Genomic DNA, 25,857 nt, shown 5'->3' on the forward strand with positions numbered 1-25,857 from the left:
AAAGCCAAAGGATTTAAACAGAGACATGAAATCCCCTTTGTTTCGCTCAGGGCATGAAGCAGAATGAGTGAGCCCTGTGTGGGCTCTGGGTACCGGCCTGTGCCCTCTTGGGTGCCAGCATTTTCCAGCAGGTAATTGGGCCTTTCTGAGTTCGACCGTGTGTGTGTGTGTGAGTGTGCGTGTAATCTCTGTGAGTACAGTGAATGCTCAGGATACAAGGCCCTCACTTTCCAAAATAGGCATGGAGGGACATATGCCACTTTTATTTAAGTTAACTGATGAGGTAGACAGCTGGTCTGATGCGGTCCACTCGTGTCTTAACACTCCACCAGAGGTGTGATTTCTATCAGCGGTTTCATTTTCATTCCTCTTCCTTGTGGTTCAGGCCCCTGTGGGTTCTCTTGATGGATTCCCCTGAGAGTCTGGGCATGATAGTGATATATGCTTTAAATTATTTAACATAAAAATAGGTTGGGGAGGGATCATCATGTCTGTAACTCTCTTTTGAGCTCCCCCATACTTTATAGTACAGAATACAGGCTCATATTTATTTGACAACTAGCCAGTGGTCTAACTGCTCATGTCATGAAATATTTTCAGGTAAAGAACAGTCGAGAGTGCCAGAAAATGTTGAGATATCTTCCAACAACATGATGTGCAGTAAATTAGATTTGACAGTACCGTATGCCATGTTTCTCCTTATACTGCAGCACAGTCTTTGTTGCACATCATGCATGCGGGGCTAGATTGTTTTTCTCTGTGCAGCAGGTATAGCCTTTTATTTAGACCACAGTAGTCGTTTAGAAATAAGAGATTTCAGTGTCAGAAACATTGAGGATAGTACAGCACAGGAGTCCTCCTTAAACAGTGGAAAGAGAAAACGTATGCTTGCCAAGACTATTTCTATCATGGATTACTGCTTCAGTTATTTATCCTGTTGGTTTTAGAGCAGAGATGTCAGAAAATTCTGTAAAACGCCCATTAAAATTCATCAGAAGCCAATGTGATCTTCAAATTGATGTATGTTTTTGACCAGCAGCCAAAACCCTTAACATTCAATTTATAATGATTCTAAATGGTGAAAGCAGCAAATCTTTAAAAGTGAGAGGTTGAATCTAATACATGCTGAGCCATTTTTTCCTTAAAGGCCTTAAGATTGTATATGCCTTTTAACGTAGGTATTTGGACCGTGTATGATTGCACATTTTTTCATTAAGCTGGAAATGAAAGATATTTATTTGTTGTCCTTTCACTTTGGCTGTCACTGATTTGCCGTGAAGAGTAGTTATAGTAAGGTGAAGTCTAATATGTAAGGATACAGCAATATGTCAAATAAGAGTGGAGTGAAGGTTGGTAAACTGTTTTCTGACTGTCAAATCCACAGTGTTATATATTTTACTTGGATTTAATGATAAGTATAATTACCCCGGGGGGGGCAAGGGGTAATGTTTTTGGTTCGGTTTGTTTGTTTGTTTGTTAACATTCTAGCAGCAAATATAGATTGCCAGTGACCCAGAATAGATCTCCTTACATTTTGGGAACAGTAAGTCAAAGTTCACATTTTTTTCTGAATTGTTCAAATCTTTTTTTTCACCATTTACTAATGAGTGAAATTTCAAATGTCTGTAGCAGAAAAACTATTGGTTGAATCCATACCAAATTTGGGTTAGAGATTGCCAGTGACCCAGAATAAATGCCACTACATTTTGGGAAAAATAGGTCAAAGTTGCATTTTTTAATTAATTTTTTACATCTTTTTTTTCCCCTCTCATTTACTTCTAATGGGTGAAATTTCACATGTCCATAAAAACATCAATTTTGTTTCAATTTACTTCAGACTTGGCACATATATAGAGGCAATTAATATGCTGACATCAGCACACACATAGACATGATGACATCAGCTAGATCAGGGGTGTCAAACTCATTTTAGTTCAGGGGCCACATTCAGCTAAATTTGATTTGAAGTGGGCCGGATCAATAAAATAACATAATTATATATAAATAATGTTGACTCCAAACTTTTCTTTTCTTTTTTTCTTTTTCTATGTTTTAGAGCGAAAAAAAAAGTACATTTACGTTATGAAAAGGTTTACATCTACAAACTATCCTTTCAAAAGGTGTGAATAACCTGAACAAACTGAAAAAAATTTGTTTTTCATTTTTTTTAAAACAATATTCTGCCTCAGTTTATCATTTACACATGTACATTATAACTTAAAGATCACAGTGGATCTACAAATACACAAAATGTTTAGTAACAAGCAGAATATTGGTACAATTGTACTTACTTCTCTTAAGACATTTCAGGGTGCTCATATTTGTTCAGGTTATTCACATTTTTTGCAAAATTATACTTTGTTTTAGTGTAAATACAAGAAAATATTTACATTTATAAAGAGAAAAATGTGGAGTCGTCATTATTTCTATGTTTTTATGATAGTATTTTACTGGTCTGACCCACTGGAGACTGAATTGTTCTGAATGTGGAACCTGAACTAAAAAGATTGTTTATATCTTTGTGTAATTTTTGTAATTTTTTTTCACAAATTCATCCCAAGGACCGGACTGGACCCTTTGGCGGGCTGGATTTGGCCCCCGGGCCTCATGTTTGACACCTGTGAGCTAGATCGATACCAAAATAAGCTACAATATGTGTGAGGGGTAGGTTTTGTTGTGTCTGGCACCACTTGTTAAGTATGATAACAATAACTGCTTTTTGGACTTGCATAGTATGTGTGAAGCAAAGGAGAAAAATCCTCTTGGATGTGACTGGTGTGTAAATAAAAAAGAAATTATGAGATTAAATTGTAAAAAAAAAAAAAAAAAGAAAGAAAGAAAAAGAAAAAATCATCTTCCGCTAAAATATATGAAAGTGAAGCTTAAAAGCAGAAACAGGCAAACGGCAGATGAAGAAAGAACTATAAATGAGACGAATCTGGCAAAAGTAAAAACGCAGCCATTTTCATCAAACAGAGGAAACTTTGTATTCAAAAATTGCAGTACCTTGAAGCCCCATCATCAAACACTTTGCTTCTCTGTAGTATAATATTTGGTCTATTCATCTTCAAAACATGTTTGCTGTTTTCAGTTTTCTTACCGACTGTATGAGTAAGCAGCATTGATTTCTGGCAAATATTTATCTTGCCATTCGAAGCTTGGATTTCCCCTCAAACTGGGATATACCTCCTGTCTGTAAAGCCAATTACTCCTATTTCCATCCTGATGTCTTACAGGGCCCAAGTTCTTTCATATGTAGATTCTATTAAGTTATGCCCTGGTGAATTAATTAGATTGGATTTACATTTAGAGATGCTTTCGTGCCCCATCCCCTCTGAACCCTCTCAGGACAAGTACTGCAATCACAGGATAGTGATGACCTGACATTTCCTGGCCAGATTTCCACTGCAGCAGCACTGCATGCTCACCAAGTTGGTTCTGCTCATCAAAGCTGGAAAACGGCACCATGCTGTCCTTAATTCACAGACCAGTTTGCTGTATTAAACAGCCTCTTGGTTTTGTAATGGTTCTAGCTGGATAATTAAGTGGTTCAGAGAGCAGATCAAAGACCTTTTGGTAGATAGTTGTGATGGATGGGTCTGTTCATAACCTGTGGCTCCCATGTGCTGACCCATGGATGATTAACCCTTTAGCCCCCCTCAGGCATTTTTGTCCTTTTTCTCTTCTTTTTTTGGTCATTTGCTGATCATTTTGCAGCTTTTGGCATGAAATTTGGCAGAAATGTTTCTTTTTAGTTATACAGGGTGTCCCAAAAATGTATACACACTTTAAATAATTGTAAAGTAGGTGTTTATTAAGATTCATTTAATTTTCAAAATGTAATAGAATTTACAAACATCATTTTATTGTTTTGTTCTCAAACTGACATCCGTGAATACATTTTTTGGGACACCTTGTATTTTAGAAATCCAATGTCTTTTACTCTTAGATGTGTTTTATTTTCCCATGATGCATTTTGCACCCTCTGGTCACCCTTGTGGACAAAAATGTACACACACATAAAAACTCCTCAAAATTCAAGAATTTCATGCATCTGCCTACAATGGGAACATAATTGAAACTGGTAAAATACACTAAAAATGTCAAATATCACTAGTTTTCTTCTAAATAAAATGTTGACATTAGAGACAGTATGGTTATAAAGTGTAATGGCAGTGGGATTAAAAGTTCAGGTTATAATGGAAGTTAATGGGGCATTTTTGTCCAGAGGGAGTATCTGACACTACAGAAAAAAATACAAATGAAATCAAATCAATTTTGTTCCTAATCTTTGACCTATCCAAGACTCTAATAACCACCAATGTTTCATCCACCTACTATTTATTTTATGAAAAATATTCCTTTTTTTTTTTTTTTTTAATAAATCACTTAGAATTCAAATGATTAAACTGGCATTTAAAGGGTTAAAATTCTGAAGACTGTTGAGCATTTGGTAGTTTAGAGCAAGGGGGAAGTTGTTTAAGAGATCTATATAAAAAAAAAAAAAATAAAAAAAATAAGAAAAAAAAAAAAAGGAAGGGAAAAATGTTAACTTAGTTGCATTCATTTCGGATTATTGATGATGGAGAATCGGACCACTGCATCAAGTCTTCATCACGTCCTAAAATAGAGTCTGGACTTTATGGAGGATAATCCATGTGTGAAAATGATGTCTTATTCACTCTGAACCATTTTGTCATAAGCCTGATGATCCTGATCAGTCCTGGCATTGTCCAATCTTTTTGATGTTAAAGACATGAGAGGATACCTACTGCAGTTAAAGTTAAATAAACAGCCTGGACAAAAAAAAACAGTACCTGCCTGGATTTAACTAAGCATATAGTTCAGATCTTGCCCTGGGTAAGTACTGCAGTGGTTCATAATGTTTCAGCTGGAACAGGTTATTTAACTCTAACCGATGCAGTAAGTATCCTCTCATGTCTTTAACGTCAAAAAGATTGGACAGTGCCAGGACTGATCAGAATCATCAGGCTTATGACAGAATGGTTCAGAGTGAATAAGATATCATTTACACACATGGATTATCCTCCAAAAAGTCCAGACTCTAATTTAGCATGTGATGAAGACTTGATACAGCCGTCCGATTCTCCATCATCAATAATCAGAAATTAATGCCACTATGGATAGAAAAAATATCATGAACCGTATTATAACACTGCATAAGCATCATGTGGCAAAAAAGATGTCACAGTGAATGTCTCCTGTAATCAAAACCAAAGATGTTGCAGTCAAATATTGCACGAGTGACTTTTTTTTGGCCGGGCGTAGACCGGTGACGTAGACCAAGATGTGAATTCCAATATGGTCTATAACAAATGGTGATGAATCGCTTCAAGGTTAAAAGTAGAGAAAAATTAATTTGGAAGTCACCACAGAAATAGTTCTAGGTCTTAAAGGTTTAATGTAGATCTTCTCCTGTCTGTACACAGAGTCAAGAGAAGGTACAGAGGTCTGGTTTCCTCTCAGAATTACAAAAAAAAAACAAAAACAAAAGTAGAGGATTATTGAAAACTATTGCACACTGAAGCATTAAGAGTTAAGTTGGAGAAGCATTACAAACAATACACTAATATCTCATCACACAAAATTGAGGTTTGGTTCAAGGTTTAAAACATGTCAGCCAGCATCAGGTTTTTATCTAAAGACCTCTAAATAACAATTCTGCAGCTTCAATCAGCAGCTTAGGTCAAATATTATTAAATGGAAAAAAAAAACTACATCTCACTGGCAGTGATTTTAAACTGATAATGATGAAGGACAAACTCTTTTTCTTTTTATCACAGAAGTGGATCACACTGCAGACACATTTATATTTCCTTTTGCTAGTTTTTTTTTTTTTTTCGTATTTCAGTTGGCAGTACTTGAAACACACTAATGATGGCTGTCAATGATCTGTATAACTCAGTTATAAAACATTTATATCATAGACCTGCTGCCTCACAACACCCATGAAGAACAAAATGCCACTTGCAGCAAAGTCTACATTTGTAGGCAGGTTTTTAGACTCCTGGGTTATTCCATCCCAAATCAACCAGATTTCAGAAAGTGCCCCACATGACTCCTTCAGAAAATTCTGAAAAAAATCACACTTGTTCACCTACCAGATAAACAAACACATCCAAAATTTTAATGTCATATCTGTAATAGTTTAGGAGATACAGCCCTGTGAAAATTAATGCTTTTTTTTTTTGTGTTTTTTTAAATTTTGCTAATTTGCTTTTCGGCCAAATTTGAGGAGCAATATCTCCTTAGGTGTTCAAGCCACACTGCTGAAACTTACTGTCTGGGGTGAAATCCCCCTGAAAAGACCATATTTTGCTTCAAAATAATTGTAGGTGCCTTCATGTTTGGTCCATGGGGCCTTGAAATCAGGCAAAAAGGCTAATTCTTCCAAATGTCCTCTCTCTTCAGGCTTGCACTATGACAGAATGGATGAAAGTAGAGACCTAATTTTTTTTTGCATGGATTCTTATGGTCAAGATGCAACAATATACTGCAAAAAGACTACATTTCAATGAAAAGTGTTGCTGTGAGGCAATGAATAAAATGGGTCGATTTCAATTTTTCACAAAAATACTGTTTATTTGAGCACCCAAATTACCATGTGGGCAGTTAATGAAAATTTTGAAATTTATACCATGTCTTCATATATGTTTCAAGATGTTGTGCACAAAATTTTAGCTTTGGGATAGAACTGGTTCTATTTTTAATTTTTTTTTTTTTTTTTACTGCATGACTATATTTTCTTCAAATTCTATACAAACGTAGGTGTAAATGGCATTTTTAACAGTATAATGGCATTGATTATTGTACAAGTTATGATAATACTTGAGATATTTGAACTAGGGTGTGGAAGTGCATGATAGTTCAGATAGAATAATTATAGATTTCCCAGAACTGGCCTGTAGTAGAGACTTCTTGGAAATCGGATGTAGCTGGTCAGTTGACCCAGTTTCACCAGGGTCAATGACATAAATGTAGCTAAGATTTCCCAGAATATTTATGATGCTGGCCAGCCTAATTTTGGGAATTCTATTCATAATCCTGAACAAACTTATTCATCATGGAGGAATAATGTGTTGTTGGATTGATCTTAAAGGATGAATGCCACAGAAAGACACTACCAAGACAAACAGGGTTTCTGAAAATTGGTGATTCTGGGAAGTCTTAGCTCAAATAAAGAGTATTTTTGTGAAAAACTGAAATTGAACCATTTTATTAATTGCCTCACAGCAACACTTTTCATTGAAATGTAGTCTTTTTGCAGTATATTGTTGCATCTTGACCATAAGAATCCATGCAAAAAAAAATTAGGTCTCTACTTTCATCCATTCTGTCATAGTGCAAGCCTGAAGAGAGAGGACATTTTGAAGAATTTGCCTTTTCGCCTGATTTCAAGGCCTCATGGACCAAACATGAAGGCACCTACAATTATTTTGATCACAAACTAACATGCTAGAAATTAACAATGGCTAAACTAGTAGTGTGAAAATTATTTTACTTGATTGCGGTTGTATATGTAAATGCCCATATTTTTAATCCCAATTTATCTTGACTATGTCTGACAGTAGGGAGTGCAGAGTAATGTAGTTTTTATAAGACACAAAAATTGCACAACTTCATTATTATATTAAAACACCGTGATACACAATTGAAGATCAGCTGCAGGTAAATTTATTAGTGATTCTAGTATTAAATATAAAATGGATGCAGACTCTGTCATCGCTCATAGGCAGATCATCTGAAAGGTAGTGAAAGAGTAGGAAAAACAGCAGCAAACTGCAACAGAGTACTACAACACAGAATGACAACTGATTTACAGGTCCACAGTTTCATTGTATAAATTGGAAATTAGCTGAGACATAGTGGATATTCAGCTCACTCGGTAATGTATCTGACTGCAGCACAGAAGACTAAGGTTCAACTCCCAGTTGGAGTAGCATTTTATTTTGTTTTTCACGCTGTACACTGCCACATGTAACATGTAGCTCCACCTACCTTCTCCAGCCTCCAGAGCAAAGAACATCCTAAAACAACATATAGAGTATTTAGAACAATAATTCCTGTTCTATACTATGTACTATCACTAATTTGTCGTTTCTTCCATAAATTGCCACAGTACTGTGGTAGCAAAATGCACAAAAGAATGCATTGAAGTATACGCCTTATATCACCACAGTACTGTGGCAACAAGAGGCGAATGAGTTCATGTAACAGTATCCATGATTGGCTCTTGTACAAATGCTAACATTTGAATCACTAATGAATGCAGTCAGTATTATTCTGTACTGTACTGTGGAGTTGAGACAACTACTACATACCAGTCAGGATCAGGATGTTCTGTTTATTAATGTAAGAAATTACATAGTACAGTCAAAAGTAGGGGTGGAATGGTGCATTCATTTGTACCAAACCGTTTCGGTTCGGGGCCTTCAATATAATATGGAGGTGTACTGAATGAATACATGTAGCCAATGTGAAGAATGCAAACACAGCCTTAAGTTTTCACACAAACCTTGACGCAGAACGCTCACAGTATGAGCAGGGTGGACACAAGCAGAACCCATGTGCAATATTTGATATCCTGTGCATTATCCACATGCTGAAGGTGAAGCAGCATGGCAGCTCAGAGCAGTGTTACAGGTACAAAGCCAGAGTTGGAAGTCCCTCCGTCTTCTCTAAGGTGTCCGATTTTGGAGCATTTCAAATTCCCTGTCACTTACGTCAATGAAGAGAGACAAGATGACAAAACAAGAGCATTGTGCTGACATTATTTCATGAAGATCGGTGATACTTAAAGTTTTTTTTTATGAAATTGGTCTCCTTCATTGTACCGAAAAAGTATTGAAAATGTATTGAACCAAAGACGCCTGTACCAAAAACATACCGTACTGAAATTTTTCTGTACCGTTGCACCCCTAGTTTAAAGTACACTATATTTCAGTGTAATGTATTTTAATTAATGTGGTGTCAGGTGTTACTATTGAAATGTAATATAAACTATTAAAAGCATTATGTAAATTTAATGACAAATAAATCACATTTAAACAAAAAATCCATTTGTGTCAATCCCAAACTTTTGGCCATGAGTGTAGATTCTAAAATAGACAAAGTGCCAAGTAAAAAACAAAAGCAAGGTGCATTTTACTAGAGCTTATTGTACTGTAAATGTAATATTGCACTGTAAAGGTGATAATATAGTTTTGCTGAAGTAATGTTTTCAACTACTTCTAACTAGTAACATATGTTAAAAAAAAGCTGGAAATACAATATTAAAATGTAACCCTTTTAATAATTACCAACATGTTTAGTAATAGCTATATTTAAATTACATTTTTCATTAACTGTATCTGATCACAGCAGTAATTTATTGACCTAAGCCTGTTATATGTAATTAGTTTTTCCCCAACATTGACCCCTTTATGCTCTTATTTATCAACAGATGCAAGACATTCACACAGAATTGCTACTAATCCAATAATGGGTCATATTTGGGGCCATCTTTTGATCATTCCAATATATTTTGAAGGTGGAAAGCATGACTGTAAAGCATAGTACAGTATGATGTTGCTACTTTTACAAGTGGGTGCTTTGTGCATAGGTATTGATGAGTGCAGCGTTGGAAAAGGTTCTGTCAGAAGTGATTTTATGATTGATGAGTAAGTTGTTATTGAATATGCTACATTTTCACAGAGAACTGCAGTCATTGCACCATGAATCTAAATCAGTTTGTACTTGTTTGAGTTGTTTAGCTGAAGGATTTGAGCCAGGCTGTCTATGGATAAATCTGCAGGATGACTGACTGTTTTAGGTTAGCTTGTTTAAAGAAAGCAGTGGATCTAATCGTGAGGAGAAAAAAGAAAAATAGAGACGTAGCCATCAATCATAAACCCCCGTTTTTCCATGCTGTCAAATTACCTCTGCACCATTACACCACCCCCGAATGAAATTTTATAAAGAAAGAACACTTTATCTTTTCAGCTGTCAGAGGAATGATCGGCTAGTTGATTATGATGTTAGCGTTACAGCGTACCATTAAGTCTCACTGTTGAATATTTAGGGATGGATAAGCCGCTACACACTGTGGTGCATACAGGATGGAAAACATGCAGAATAAGGTACTGTATGTGCATGAATATTAACAGTAGAAATATTTGCTGTATTACCATTTGCATGGAGCTTTACTTCCATAATGATTTTTTTATTTTTTCATTTATTTTTTTGCTGATGTGATATTACACAAGAGAATAATAGTGTTAGAATAAAAGGCGGATTGAGGGCTTATCTAGCTCTGCAGGTGTGGTATTACAGGCTTCTCAATGGGAATCAGACTTGTGGTGTGAAGTATAAGCTCCTGCGCTGTGCAGAGCCTTCTGTACATAATCCCAATACACTTTCCCATAACTGGGAGCTGGGACAAAGTGAAGGGCACACAGTCTGTTGGCAGCATGACACTGACAAGCGGCCGCTGAGAGGAGGGCACGAGTACTTGTCGTGTCTGGTGTGGTTTCGATGCTGCTGCTGCTGCTCAGCACTGCCAGGGAATAAAAGACTCCTGTAAAAGTTACAGACTGCTTCTTTCTGACATCATTGAATAACACAAAAAAGAAAAACACACATATGTTAGGGTCTAGAGATGTAATGATATAAAAATTTCATATCACAGTTATTGCGTCCAAAATTTCCACGGTTATTATTATCGCGGTATAGTTGAAATGTGCTCTAAATGTTCAGAAAGTACTTATACACACACTGAAATAATTTAACCAAGTTTTATTTTGAAAAAAACAAAAAACAAACAAAAAAAAAAGCACAATCCCCCTTTGTGGAGACTTTTTTTCTGCAGACAGGTTGACCATCTTCAATTAGTTTCCCCTCAGCTTCCTTTAAAAATCCAAAATATGTCCAGACTATTGACTTTGTCGTTTTAGTGGTGGAAAAAAATCTCTGGAGCAGTGGTTCTTAACCTTGTTGGAGGTACTGAACCCCACCAGTTTCATATGCGCATTCACACATTTTAACACACACCCATCACCTAATTTCCATCAGGCTACAATAATAATGAATATTTACTGCAAATCAGTGTGACTTCTGCTGTTGTCGAGTGTGTGTCTTGACCTCCGCCAAACCCCTGAGACTGACTCACCAAACCCCTAGGGTTTGATCGAACCCAGGTTAAGAACCACTGCTCTGGAGCATTGTCTGTGCAGGTGCCTTCCACCATGTTTTCAGAGGCCAAACATTGCAAACAGTGCATGTGCGCCTGGAGTGCTGCTGCTTGTCCAGGACATGAGCAGTATCACCGTGAGTGATTAAACACGGTTTTAATGATAATTAGAATTTGAAACGGTAATACTAACCGTCGGGAATTTTACCGTGGTTTATTATTATACTGGTAACCGTTACATCCTTTGTAGGGTCTGTTCATGAAATTAAAGAAAGACTTTACTCTTTTTATTTACTGAAAGTATGGCTTGAGTGTGGCTGAAAATACTGTTATTTATAACTAGCTCATTAAATATTAGTGATGTAATACATTTAGGTGGCTTATCCTTCAAAGCAACACAAGGAGGGAAATTAATCTATTTTCATCTACTTCCATAATCATCTATTTTTGTGCTGCGCAGTGTTCGCTCAGCTAATCAAAAAATGGTCGCAAACTTGTGTTATGTACTCATCTATTTCGGCTCCGTATTGTGTTTGAATGAGACAGTGGATCTGGACCACTGAATATTCAGTGAGTCTTTGTAGACTAATTAGAGTGTGTGTCTTCATAAACTTGGGGACTGCATGCGGTGACTGAATAAGGCACAGCAGAAAATAAATTGATTTCTTGCTTTGATGCAGCTGTGTTGTGTGCACTAGTGTCTGATGAGGGTCTGGGTAATATTAAGGAATCTTATTCGGTACTTCTTTTGTATGATAATTTAGGCCAGATACAGTACATCACATCACATTGTATTGAGTCCCTGCCTCAGCACAAGGATTGCAGGAAATCTATTCCAGGCTATGATGAAATTAATGGAAAATTTTATTGGTGCAGGTCATGTTTGTGGTGTTGTGGCATTGTAATGAAGAAGAATGTTGGGGAACGTTGAGGAGGTGGAACATTAAAATGCCCCCAGCAGGTTCTGCCTTGCTATTGAATGGGAAATAAGTCCATCAAGAGGAAAGCTTGTTCAAAACAAGTAATGATTAATGGGAGTTTGGATGTGTTTGTGCAAATGTTTTTTGATGGGGTATACAGCACAGCAAGCGCATACAAACACACAAACATGAATTATATGCATACAAATGCACTTATATAAAGAAATTTTTCTGTGAGGCATCCAGGCAAAGCACACACATTTTTGCCCACAGACTCATCCACATATACAAAGGCCTTCACCGTAGAGACTGGCCTCCTGATCATAAATGATGTTTAAACAGCGGAAGAAATCTATGCACAGATGGCTCCTGTTGCATCTGAAAACTGCATATGAAACCATTCAGTTGTTGAATAAGAATGTGTTTTATTATATTTTTTAACAGGGAAAAATTCACATTTATCTTGGAAGGTCGTTTGTGCAGGCTTTTATGAATTGTCAAATAGATGATAAGATGAAAGAAACTGCTTATGTGCAACCACCAGTGGTATAAACTGAAATGTTAAGTGGATCTGAAAACTTTGAAATTGCTGCAGTGAGCAAAATCACATTGGTTAATCATTGCAATTTAATTTCAGCACATAGGTGAAATTAGAGCAAACAAATGAGACTATGAGATCTCAGTTACTGGTCCTTTGTTTTTGTTTTGTTTTTTTGCATTTTAAAATGAGACTTAATGCCCTGAAGAGACAAGTTCAGTTTTCACAGAGGCAGATGATCCAACACAGAAATATTAGAATGATTTTCTGAACATTACCATTATGGGTTTTTGCTCACCTTGTTTGTATCTTTGTGCATTTTTTTTATAAAATCCATCATCTGATAAAAGCTGTTATGCATGAACGCAATTCACAATATGCAGCCCAATGAATTCATAACTCAGTGAGCAGGATTTCCGGTCCTCTCACTTCTCATTCTCTGAAGGTGGAACATTTTACACCAATGTCTGACAAAGCGAGCACATGCTTCAATATAATATGTTAAAGTAGACTGTATGACCTTGAAAATGATACTGTGTGCCTGTTAAATTGCACTATGAGTGGTCATAAAAGTCATTAAAACGTTTTTTGATCTTTTTCCACATCCTTTCAAGTCTTCTGAAAACTTGCAGCACACATATCAAGTTGAATAAACTGGTTGTGGAATATTTCTTTAGAAATTTAATTCACTATACTGCTTGAAGCTGATGGGTTGTAGCTCTAAGGTGGAGTCTAGGTTATTCATTGCATAACCGGATATTGTGAACGAGCCAATGCACCTTAAATATCCGTATGGCAACTTTGACATTGCTTTAGAGACGATTGAATCATCAAGTTCTTAAAATGTGTTGAATTTCTACAGGATTATGTGAGGGTGTTCTAGTTCCCCATGGAGAAAAAGTGGCAAAGCCAGAGCCTCATTCAGGCATAGTCACGACCACAAGTACTGTGCATCTTTATGGGCTTTTTGATTTTCAGGTGTTTTTGCAATACTTTTATGTTTCACCACTGGCACACTAGATAGAGCATATCAGCTGAGTAGGCAGTCCCTCAATGCGTCCCAGGATGTCTACCTGTTCAGAGAATGAGGACAAATGCATCAGAGACTACCTCCGAAGGCATTTTGAGTGATTGGTTAGGAATACTTACTCAGTGTGTTCAAGCCTTACATTAGACCTGTTTGCACATCATTGGCTTTTCCATGATGGAAGTTGCTGCATGCATGGGTGACAGTGCAGTGGATAGCACTCATGCCTCACAGCAAGAAGGTCCTGGGTTCAAGTCCAACACCAGTTGATGGGGGTGGGACCTTTCTGTGTGGAGTTTGTATATTCTCCCTGTGTCTGCATGGGTTCTCTCCAGGTACTGTGGCTTCTTCCCACCATCCAAAGACATGCACCGATAGGTTAATTGGTTGATCTAAATTGCCCATATGTGTGAATGTGAGAGTGGTTGGTTGTTTGTCTCTATATGTCAACCCTGTGATGAACTGGCGACATGTCCAGGGTAGTGCTGGGCGTTACGGAAAAAAATCATATCACAATAACTTTTTTTTCATATCAGACGATATCGATATGTATCGTGATATAAATCAAATCACTATTTTTGTGAAGCTTAAATTTTCCGTTACTCATAAGTTATCTGTGAAGACATCAGAAGGTTATTTTTGATTTAAATTTGATTTATTTTCTGTCAGAGGTTGACCATGTCAGATGTGCTGAAGAACATTATACAACTGTTTCAGGTACATATTGTGTTTGTTCCGCTTCAAGGTTCTGGTGGGCAGGCAATAAAATGGAATGTGTATATATATATATATATATATATATATATATATGTGTATGTCTCTGTGTGTGTGTGTGTGTGTGTATATATATCTCACAAAGATAATGAACCCAACTTCAAACCTCTGTGTAACAGTCTAGAAAAGCACTAGAAAAGCACTCTGAGAGCGCAGACCTCTGCCAAGGCAGATCAGTGCCCCCCCCCCCCCCCGATTACCACCAAAATGTAATCGTTTGTGAGGTAGACAGTCCGAAAGTCATGGTCCGAAAGTCATGGGGGGGTGATAGCTGAGGGTCTGAGCAGAAGTGAAAGTGAAACCAACAGGCTTTACTATTCCTCTACCTCTCTGGGCAGCGCACAGACACACAGGAGCAGTGAGCGACAGAAGCGACAGAATCTCCACAGCAAAAAAGTTAATAAATCGGTTAAATATTGGCTGATGTTGATTAATCGGTGATAAGCTATAATCGGCCCAATTAATCTGCAAGCTGATTAATCGGTCTGGCTCTAATATATATATATATATATATATATATATATATATATATATATATATATATATATATATATATATATATGTATATAAACATAAAACTAAAAAAAATTAACATATAAACAAACCCTCAGACAAATAAGCAAACAGTACATCATTTGCTGACACTACATAGGCCCATTTAAATACAGATGTATTCATATTATATTTTGGCTAATCTGTGTATATTTGACTAATCTGAGTGGTGTCCTGTGTGCAGAAGGGGTTCATAGGTGTGTGAGATAAATCTGGTGCCATTTCACTGAGTAGAAGCAAAGTCATTGAATTTTACATGTACAGATTTTCTGGTTAGCACTTTGCAGACGGTCCCTAAACTATTGCTGACTAACTGGGTCCACATTTGAGGTAATGTTGTCTGTTGATTAAGGACTGTTTGTATAGATGAAAATAGAGTTGTAATTTCCTCTCTACCAAAGCGGCATAGAGCCATCATTTGTGTCTCAATGATCATTGACCGATGATCTATTGAGCCGTGAAGTGCGAATCTGTGACTCTGTTGCCAACTTTACCGCGGTGAATGTTTGTGTTCTTTACATAGTCTACATGTATTTGTTCGGCACACCTCTGTATTGTATTGAAAGCCTGAAACCGAAACAGTTTGCACCCTACTTTACAGTAACTCGTTTCTCAGTCAGATTTTCTCCTGAGGGAACACTCTCCCGCATCAGCCTAAACATTAGCGTGTGTGCTGCTGCTGGCTCGTTCACCTGTGCTGTGTGTGTCAACCTAACTTGGTTCAGTGCGGCGCTACTTAATTATGATTGGCTGTTCTTATGGCTGTCAAAACATGGACGAAGGAATTCTATTGAAATTATACCGAGCATGTCTCATATGTCTATTGTTATCGTTTTATTGCCCAGCCCTAGTCCAGGCTGTACTTTGCCTTCAGCCATAAGTAGCTGGGATAGGCTCCAGCGACCCCTGTGACCAAATAAATATAGAGGGTTCAGAAAATGAATGAATATTACTGCATTGTTTGAACATTAACCATAAAGAGGTTATAATTCTCTTTTAAACTTCAGACAGTTTTAGATGAAAAACACAAATGAAGCTGACAGACATTTAGACTTTGGCTACACTCATTATGTGCTTTTACTCCATGTATCTTTTAGTTGGATTACACCTGTGTTGCATGTACAGTGTAGGATTATAACAAGAGTTTTGTCTCAGGAATGTGTCCTGTCTTCAGCTTTTTGACCCAGTAATGCTGTGAAACTTCGCTGACAGGGTGATGAAGAGTGAGCCAGAGAGAGTAAAAATAAGCTGTGGTTGGTCCACCTTTTCTTTTTTTTTCATTTACTTTTCTTAGTTCCCTGTTATTTAGTTTTAGCCTTGCTTGTTGACTTTTCAGGATGCAGGTGAAAGGAAACTAAATGACTGAAGTCTGTCTCGCAGTAAGTTAGTCATTTCCTCTTTATCTGTTCTTGAACTGAAAAAAAGTGCATATGCCATGTCTGTGTAAAGTGGTCACGTACACCTCGGGTAAGAATATAAACAGAAAATTGTCCAGTTATAAAGTTTTCGATGTGGATTTCTATAGCAAATACTCACCACTCACATGCTGCTCTCAGGCTTAATGTTGCCAGTTAAATTGATTATAGTGGAAGTGTAATGTTGCAGAAGCTCCTGTCCTCATACGCTACATGTTCAATGTGGCCAGGAGTTATTGTACATCTTCACAGAGCAGCGAATCACAATTATGCACAACTGCTGCATCTGTGACAACAAGCTGTGAAAACTACTGAGCCAAGGTCACGGCAAAATGAGTAGCTAGCATGAGATCTTGCATAAGACAGTTATTTTTGCCCAAAGAGCCACAGCACCTGGTTTGACTTCACAAAACGTAGATGAAGGCAACACATCACATTAAATCAACCAATAATCTGAATAATGTTTGTATTGACTGTAGCAACTGAGAGACAAATGGTCAACTGGGTTCATGCAAGTCTATTTTACAAATGGTTTGATCTAATTATAGATGAAATTATCTACAATAATGTGAACTTTAAAGAAAATGGCACTGTTGACACACTGTACTGTTGTGTCTGACCCTCTGAGTCATTTTCTTGTCCTTGGCAAGCAAATTGCTAGTCTCCTGTGGCAAAGTCCATGATTGTAGGCAGAGTTAAAAATCTTAATCGATTTTGAAGCTTGCCAGCACTATTTGCTGTTGTCCTCTGGGTCTTTGCTTTTTTTTCCCTGTGAATCGTTCCTGCCAAATATAGAGTCCATAATTATTTGGACAGCGACACAAATTTGTAACTGTCTCTGTACACCGCCACAGTGGATCTGAAATGAAGCAAGATTTCAAGATGTGGTTGAAATGTGTGTTTTTAGCTTTAATCCAAAGGCTTTAACCATTTAGGAATTACAGTCATTCTATGTGGTCCCTCCTTTTTCAGAGGCTCAGAGGTAATTGGACAAATTAAGATTGATATGAATATGAAGGTTGTTTTTAATATTTGGAGGAAAATCCTTTGCAGTGAATGAGTCTGGAACCCGTGGACATCTCCAAACACTTATTGGTTCACTAGCGCATTGACCCATTCTAGATGTAGTAGTTTTTATGCTGTTGCGTATTCGTGCATGCTGTACAGCATTTGTCCAGCAGTCACCGCCAAAACATTCTGGTATAGCAACGTTATTGTAAGGCTATTGTATTCTAAAATTACTAATATCTCCCAAAAGATCGGCCCTATTAACCTGCTGTTTTGCTAGTCTGTTCCTTGACCAAATATATATAAGTATGACAAACTGCAGCAGTCAGCTCTGTACGGATGTTGTCTGAAGCCTGAGACACACATACACACACGCACACTGTGGCCACTTGGCTTTTATAGTATAGATGTCAAATCCACTGTGTGATGTATAGATGTGTTACTGTCCAAATACTTAGGGACCTGAAGGAAAAAATACATTTACATATTACAGTTAAAACCTTGAAATAATGATGGGACAAACCATCGAGTATGGAGTGGCTGTTGTGTTGAGTAGAACAGCTGACAGCTATTATGATGATCATTATTGTTACCATTTGAACAGCAGCTGCTCATGTAGAGAAGAAAATGGGGAGCAGTTTATTTATTTCTTTTCTTCTTGTCCTGTCTTGTTGGTGTCCACCTGATGACGAAGTTCATCAGGTTTAACACTGTGTCGGTGCCATCAGCTGCTGTTCTGTCCACTTGGTTTACTTTTTAGAGCAGATGGTAGTCTGCTGGGGACAAACACGATGCTCGTGAGAGTGAATAGAGCAGCAGCTGCTGTCAATTGAAAAGTCATAGTGAGATGACAGAGAATCAGTGCTTGCTTTTTGTTTAGCTGCTGGAAAATGAAAATTTAGTAAGGGTTATTTGATGAGTTAAAATCTTAGTATTGATGCATGGACTTCCTATGACATCCCAGATGAAGATGAACATCACCATCTGGCTGTGCTAACAGAAATACTTAAACAATCTGAAGAAATTTAATTTTAAACATACACTAAAAGGTTTTAAATGGATTTATAAATAGATAAATAAATACATACATAAAATAAAAATCATTTTGCTCCTAAGACAGAGAAACAATTAAAGTTAAATATAACTAGTAACTAATAATGCAAAGTATGTATGCACTTTTATCTGTGGTACAGACAGGTGAAAAATTTAAAGGAAAACCTGATGAGAGTGATCTCTTACAGGATCATAAGCTATATATATAAAACTGTGCTACAATTCCATTTCCTTCCACTGTATTAAAGGTGGGGTCTGAGATCTTAGAAAAAGGGTTCGAGCAAGCTACATTTAGAAAATACTCAATTCAAAAGTCCAAACCCCTTTCTTCAGACATCCCTCCGAAGCCACGCCTCCAGAGTACTGGCACGCGCAATGCTTGTTCCTGAAGGTTCACGAGTGCTGTACAGCAACAGTTCGCAGGCTGAGGCTCTGCTCTGCACTGTACCCGGGTTGGGCTCCGACGCCGTCTACAGTCCGGTCCGGTCCGGCTCGGCCGAACTGTCTCTGACACTGGCTGAGGCTCCGTCCCCTGCTTCGCTACCATACGCCTCGGGCTCCTACCCCAACTACGGCCCTGGCTGAGCCTCCGGCTCGCATATCCATGCATACCTCATTCAGTCTCCTCTAACACCCCCACTCTTACAGAGCAGCCCCAGTTCAGACCTATGTGACTAATGTTACATTTCCTAGTGGTTTATGTTAGTGACAAAACAGTTTACCGGTGAACTTTCCATTCTAATATAACTAATGTAGCCAGGTTCTGGCTTCGCTTCCTGTACAAGCACTTCAGCCTCTGGGAACAAGAAGAGGGGTACGCGCAGAGGGGGGAAGGGGAGAGGGGTGAATGGCAGTTGAGTTTGATAGACATATCACCATTCAATCATTTCGAGTGGGCGCTCAAAATGATTGGATGGTGTTTTTTCAGTCCTGCCCGTTCCACAGGTGACTGATTTTTTTTTTTTAATTTTTGTGTTAGAGCATTTAATTAATTAGTTGTAATCGGGGTGTGAAGGGGTCTTTAAGGAATATAATAAAAAATGCTCCAGAAAAACATCTCAGACTCCACCTTTAACCCTACAATGCCAAACGTATCATATTTGATACATGAGTTTTGAAGCCCTGTACATGATTAGTGTGACATTTTTTTTCTTGAAAAATTTGATATATATAATTACATACATACAAAACATAGATAATCCACCGGGGGGAGGAATTCATTCACCAGAGGCCTTTCCAGTGACACTACAAGATTGTCATTAATGAGGAAGGAGGGTGAACTTTGCCAATTTTAAAAAGAAATTACCAGTTTGTTAGACATGTCTGTGTTATTCACGCTCTGTCCTAGTCAGTCCGTTGTGTCCTTGGGCAAGACACTTCACCCTCCTTGCCTCCAGTGCCACCCGCACTGGTGTATGAATGTTTGGTGGTGGTCAGAGGGGCCGTAGGTGCAAAATGGCAGCCACGCTTCTGTCAGTCTGCCCCAGGGCAGCTGTGGCTACAGATGTAGTTTACCACCACCAGAGGGAGAATGTGAGAGCAAATGAATAATGGGTCAATAATGTAAAGCGCTTTGGGTGTCTAGAAAGGCGTTATATAAATCCAATCCATTATTATTATTATTATTATTATTATTATTATCATTATCATTATTATTATTATCTTTGTTCAAAAATAAAAAAAATTTAAGCATTGAGACCCAATGTATCAAATCAGATACAAAATTGAAACACATAATTGATATTTGAAAAAAAAAAATTGGGGTTGTTCAGAGGGACCAATAAATTCTCCAGTTTCTAAGAGCTGGAATTTTCTGTCAATGATTTAATGGTTCAGGCTTTACAGAGTTAAGATAAAGCCAACATGCATCAGCCACAGGAGCAGCCATGTTGTTCGTGTGAAAGAATTTGTTGGGAGTCAGAACAACTCATGTCAACTGACCACACGTGTGACAGATTCTGGACTGATGAGACAGATGATGATTTGAACACAAATCCACTTGATGGAATCTGCCTAAAAGTCTGAAATCACCTCTAGGAAATATTTTGGATGTGTGTAGGACGGTAGAGTGATTAGTTCTGTTACCTCAAAGCAAGAGGGGCCTGGATTCAAACTAAGGGCCTGGATTCCAAAATAAAGCCAATGCAAATAATAATAATAATAATAATAATAATAATGGATTAGATTTCTATAGCACTTTTCAAGGCTTTACATTATTGATCCGTTATTCATTCGTTCTCACATTCACACTCTGGTGGTGGTAAACTACGTTTGTAGCCACAGCTGCCCTGGGGCAGACTGACAGAAGCGTGGCTGCCAAATGGCCCCTTTGACCACCACTGAATATTCATATGGATTTAAACTGCCAACCCTTTAGTTATTGAACGACCCACTCTACCTCCTGAGCCCTGGCCATCCTAAATGGATCCTATTGTTGTAGAGTAATACCACTAACTGCTGGGGCTGGTTCCAAAAACCTCTGGTTCACAGAGACTTACATTTATCTCTAGAATTACTAAGTCAGTAATTTTTCTGTGACTCATTCTGATCTCATCCGTTTTATGGATCCTCTAAAAAGTATCTTTACATTTTTCTATTGTTTGATCTCAGGTTGAATAAAACCCCTTAATCTCTGCTGTATTGAGCTTTGACTGTGGTCTTTGTGACAGTTCACTCTCCTACCAAATCAGACTTTCAGAGATTCTGTTTATTTACTGAAACACATTTTTTCCTTAGAGACAGCTCCACTGTGGTCAGTAGGTTCCACTAACAAGATTGTATTTTGTTACACCATGCTTGATGAGGCTTAAACTTTCACTGAGACAATAAGATAGTGCTTAGCATCACCTCACCCATGACCTATTGCAGATTACCCAGATCCTCTCTTGCTCCTGTAGTCCCATCCCTTTTTTGTCTAAATGTGGTTGCTTCAGCTCCAAATCACAAACTGTGTGACAGTTTAGAAACCAATGGGTGACATCACTGTACCTCTGTCTACTAATTATATCCAGTGTACGGTTTGAACCCAGCACAGATGGAGCTCTTCTCTGTGGAGTTGAATGTTTTCTCAGTGTTTGCGTTCTCACTAGATACTCTGGCTTCCTCCCACGATTGGTCATTCTAGATTGCCAGTAGGTGTGAATGTGAGAATAAAAGGTTGTTTGTCGTTATAAATTAGCTCTACGATGAAGTGGTAGTCCCACCTTCACCTACTGGCAGCTCAAGTTCCCCTACAGGGGATTAAACAGTTACAGAAAATTAATGAATGGCACTGAGTTTCTATTTTGGCAAATGTCTCACTGAGTAACAGGGAGCAGGATTTATGACCTTTACTACAGCCAGCCACCGGGGGGGGGGGGGGGGTGACATGTTTTGGCTTCATATCTGAGGCATCCTGTCGGTGTCCCTGTATAAACACTATTAGTCTGTAGCCCCATAGACACAGAAGGCCTCACCGAGTAGTTTAAAATGATGTCAATTTGACCGAAACAGTCTTCAGATATCAGATTTTGGACAATATAAAACTAAAAACACAGTGTTCCCCAAAATAATCCTCAAAACACCAACCTAGGGAGTATATTTTTAAAGACTGATTCATTCCATCATTAGAGTTTGGAGACTTGTAGAATCAATCTCAATGTGCACTGATGATCAGTAAGACACTTTATGTTGATCTTCCCATTATTTTGTCACCTCTCTCTGTTTCACTGTATCATTAGTGGAGGAACAAATAAGCAGCATTTGATGATTAATAGTGTTTACGTTCTTTAATTTTAACTTTTCTAACCTATAGTTTAACGAAACATAGGATAAAAAGACTGAATTTGCATGTTTAAATGTGTGTCCACACATACACACCAAAAAAGAAGAAAAAAAAAAAAAATCATAATTGAGAATCCCTTTCCTGAGTGATCATGGCAGTGGTAGTATCCAGCTGCTGATAATTGAGGGGATGGGTAAATACCATCTGTGTGTCAGGTGAGAAAACTTCACCCTGCAGGAGTGTGTGTTGTAGAGAAATGACCAATATGCTGCTCAGTGACCCATGAAAAGATATGACAGTGTCATAACAGCCATCTGGTGCGCTCTACTGGTTCTATTAATAAATCTCCTGACTAAGCAAAGGAGGAGAGGCAGAGGAGTTGGGCATGCAGAGTAGTTACATGTGAAAAGTTGTTTTTTTTTTTTTCATGTTTATACTTTTCATGCCTCAGCTTTCTCTCACACACACTTTTTTCATTTATTGCTGTCATGGGGGCATCCAGGGGTGTGTTTTTACACCAGAGGCACTGATAATTACTATGCACATAGGTCATTAAATGTGAATTTTTGAAGATGTGTGTAACTGAAAAAATCTAGCTTTGTTGAGTAAAAATGAAGGAGCTCATTATTAGTTTTGCATGTTTTTGCCCATAATGTAAAAACTTTATTTTGAGAAAAAAAAAAAAAAACTAAACAAAAAACTGCCAAATTGTGTTACAAGAATGTCTACCATTCTAGACCAAGTATTAAGTCTATGAATAAAACAACATACTCCTGAAAGTTTTCCTGGATAATTAAAGATGGTTCATTAAATTTTTGTCAAAAATCAATGATAATGTTGCCCAAATGTTTTAATTGTCTTAAATTAAAAACCAATGCTATGTTAATATGTATTCAGACACACAGTTGAAAGCAGATGTAGAAACATATAAAGAATTAGTTTGTGAAGATTATCTTTCATTATCATCATCTTTCAATTAGGTTCTGGTAGTTGTGATGGAATGTTTGGATGGCAAAAATATAAACCAGCAGTAATACCCATGTGGGACAAACAGATGTGAGGAGACTCACCTTACTCACAGGGAGTTCCTCACGTATCCTTTGTAATCTGTATCGTCAGCCTAATGTGAAAAGTGCCGAATCACTTCATTGTTTTTCTTACTGTCAGACCTTCATCTTGGTGCATGTGCTCAGGCCCTGTCATCTGAGATTGATTTCAGCAGGAAAACAGGAGGGGGTGAAAGAGATTGTAACAGGAACCAAAACAGAAGCTTGTTTTTGGCACACCATAATTATATTTCAATCATGCAAATGAGCTTGGTTTTGGTAGTTAGAGGGCTGTTGGAGTGTGTAATTGAAAATGCAAAAGATTGTCTCGAATCAAAATGTCGAGGAATGCGCTGGCTGGCTGCTAATCAGAATGGCCCCCACGTGCCACGCACACTGAATCGCTGCCTCGATCTCTCCAGAATTGAATCGTTTTATCTTAATTAACTGTGCAGAATCCATCCAGGTTTTTGAGTGCCAATTTTTTTCACCCCCCCCTTTCTACTGATGGTTTGTACGTTTCCAATGTGCACACAGGGGTGGAGAAAATTAGCTCTTCCCCCACTTTAATAAATATGTCTCGGGCCCATTCTGCTATCGACTAGGAGCAGTGATCGAAGGATGGGATGCTGTCAGTTTACCGTAGCAGCATAGACTGTATCTGAAACAGTCTGCTCCCCGCTGTCAATGGAGCAGCAGTAATTTTACTTGGTAGTGTGTAGTGCCACACCTCCTCTCCTTTCATCTTTCCTTCCTTTATTGGTGAGAGTTCATGAGTGCAATTTATTTTCTGCACTGGAATACCCTGTGCAGCTTTAGATAACTCTACCAGCTCACAGGCTGAAGTTACAAAAAGAAACCTTTGCCAAAATCATATCACTGAGAAGTTATTTACAACATGTATGCACCATTTTGTTTATTTATTTTTTGGGGGGGTTCTCTACATTACAACTACTGTTTACCTTCCCTTCATTTCTTTTTATTAGTAATATCATTCCATTAATATCACCTCCCATCAGTTTGGATTTAAAGCCATGGGAGAGTGTGAGATTTGTTTTTTCATTAGCATGTTCACATCGCTTTAGAAACACAATCTCTCAGTGTGAAATACTGCAAGTTTTTTTGGCCAGATATGCAATTAGAATACAAATAGTATTGCAGAAAAATGATGTGGAGTAATGTAATTTAAAGAACAGAGAGTGTTTGTCTCTAATATGTATGCTTAAATCATTCTTTACCTATGTATCTTTACTGATTGTTAACCCCAAGACATGGCAGATAATTTCCTCAATAATGAGCTATTAAATTAAATCATGTTTCCAGTCTGATCCCACTGCCCACTATCATTTGAACATGTAATTTGCAGAGCTTTAATTGGTGCAAGCAATTAAGTAGCCAGTACTAATTACTCCATTACAGACCCATTGAACATGAATAATGAGAAATTTAATTTAAATTCTGTTTTTGTCTCCGCCAGTCACTAAAATCCAGAGGGCATTTTGCCATAGTAGACTGGACCTGAAGGCTAGTATTTATATACTTTGACTGCCTGCAGCTCTCACCTCAATTTAAAAAAAAAAAAACGAGTGAAATGTACAAAATGTGGAAATATTAGGGCTTTGGGAGTAAAGTGCTTGAGAGATAGCAGTGACAGAATAGGTAAAAAAAGAGAGAAAGGAGATGGAAAAATGGAGAATGAGACTGCAGTCCATGCACTCTCAGCATGATTATTACACACCAGAACCTTCCCATTTGTGCTTTGAGCCAAGGTCACACCAGACAATTTTAACAGTAATTCTACAGTTGACTTGACCATCGCAGCATCCCGGGCAGATTATCCTGTGGTGTGAACAGAGTCAGGATTGCAGACTGGCACTGCAGGCTGACGAGATGTTTTCAAACATGTCTGATTTTATCTGGCTCACATAGTGTGAAGTGGTACAAGACTCACCCAGGCTGATATCGTAGAACAACACTGACGGCAGATAATCACCGTTTAGACATAGGGGCAAGAAATGGAAAAACTGGAGGTTTATTAATGATACTCATTCAAGCAGATAATCTACATTACTTGCAGATTTATTGAAAAGTACATGGAGAGAACACTGAGTGTCTATTTCACATCCTGTGATGTTTGAAAGTTTGAGAACTCCTTATTTTTCTCTTTTTCTGCATGAATAGATTTTCATGCGAGTTCTAAAACTAGGTAAAGCGAACCCTGTTAAACTAATAAGACAAAAAGATTCAACTTATTTGTATTGATTTATTGCAGAAAATTATCCATTAAGTAAGTGGCTTGACTCACCTTTTTAACAATGACTTCAATTACACTGTAAGCCCGATCCATCAGTTTGGAGGAACTTTGTCCTTCCTCCTACCAATATATGCAAAAACCTTCCTTACTTAGTTTTATGAATAATTCACTTTGGTAGAATTATTTTTAATGCATAAATAAAGCAGAACACATTCAGTTGAATTCAGTTAAAAGGGTTTGCCAGCGTCTATAGAGGCTGAAAATAATGTTGAAATAAAACTTATAAAATAACCATAAAATGGCTACTTTGATTAAAAAT

At 37.6% G+C, this 25,857-nt stretch overlaps 1 protein-coding gene and 1 long non-coding RNA gene across 2 annotated transcripts in view; both read left to right on the forward strand.

Annotated features, from left to right (window-relative positions):
- The window catches only part of LOC115429762 (transmembrane protein 132C-like), a 267,243-nt gene that overhangs the window by 20,136 nt on the left and 221,250 nt on the right, over window positions 1-25,857 (forward strand). The gene's annotated exons all lie outside the window — the stretch shown is intronic.
- LOC115429771 (uncharacterized) lies at window positions 4,038-9,729 on the forward strand. Its single transcript, XR_003936833.1, has 4 exons — window positions 4,038-4,135; window positions 4,448-4,453; window positions 7,852-7,858; window positions 9,717-9,729. It is a non-coding gene; the product is annotated as an uncharacterized LOC115429771 (long non-coding RNA).

The sequence above is a fragment of the Sphaeramia orbicularis genome, chromosome 12 (assembly GCF_902148855.1).
Source record: "Sphaeramia orbicularis chromosome 12, fSphaOr1.1, whole genome shotgun sequence".
NCBI classification, from domain to species: domain Eukaryota; kingdom Metazoa; phylum Chordata; class Actinopteri; order Kurtiformes; family Apogonidae; genus Sphaeramia; species Sphaeramia orbicularis.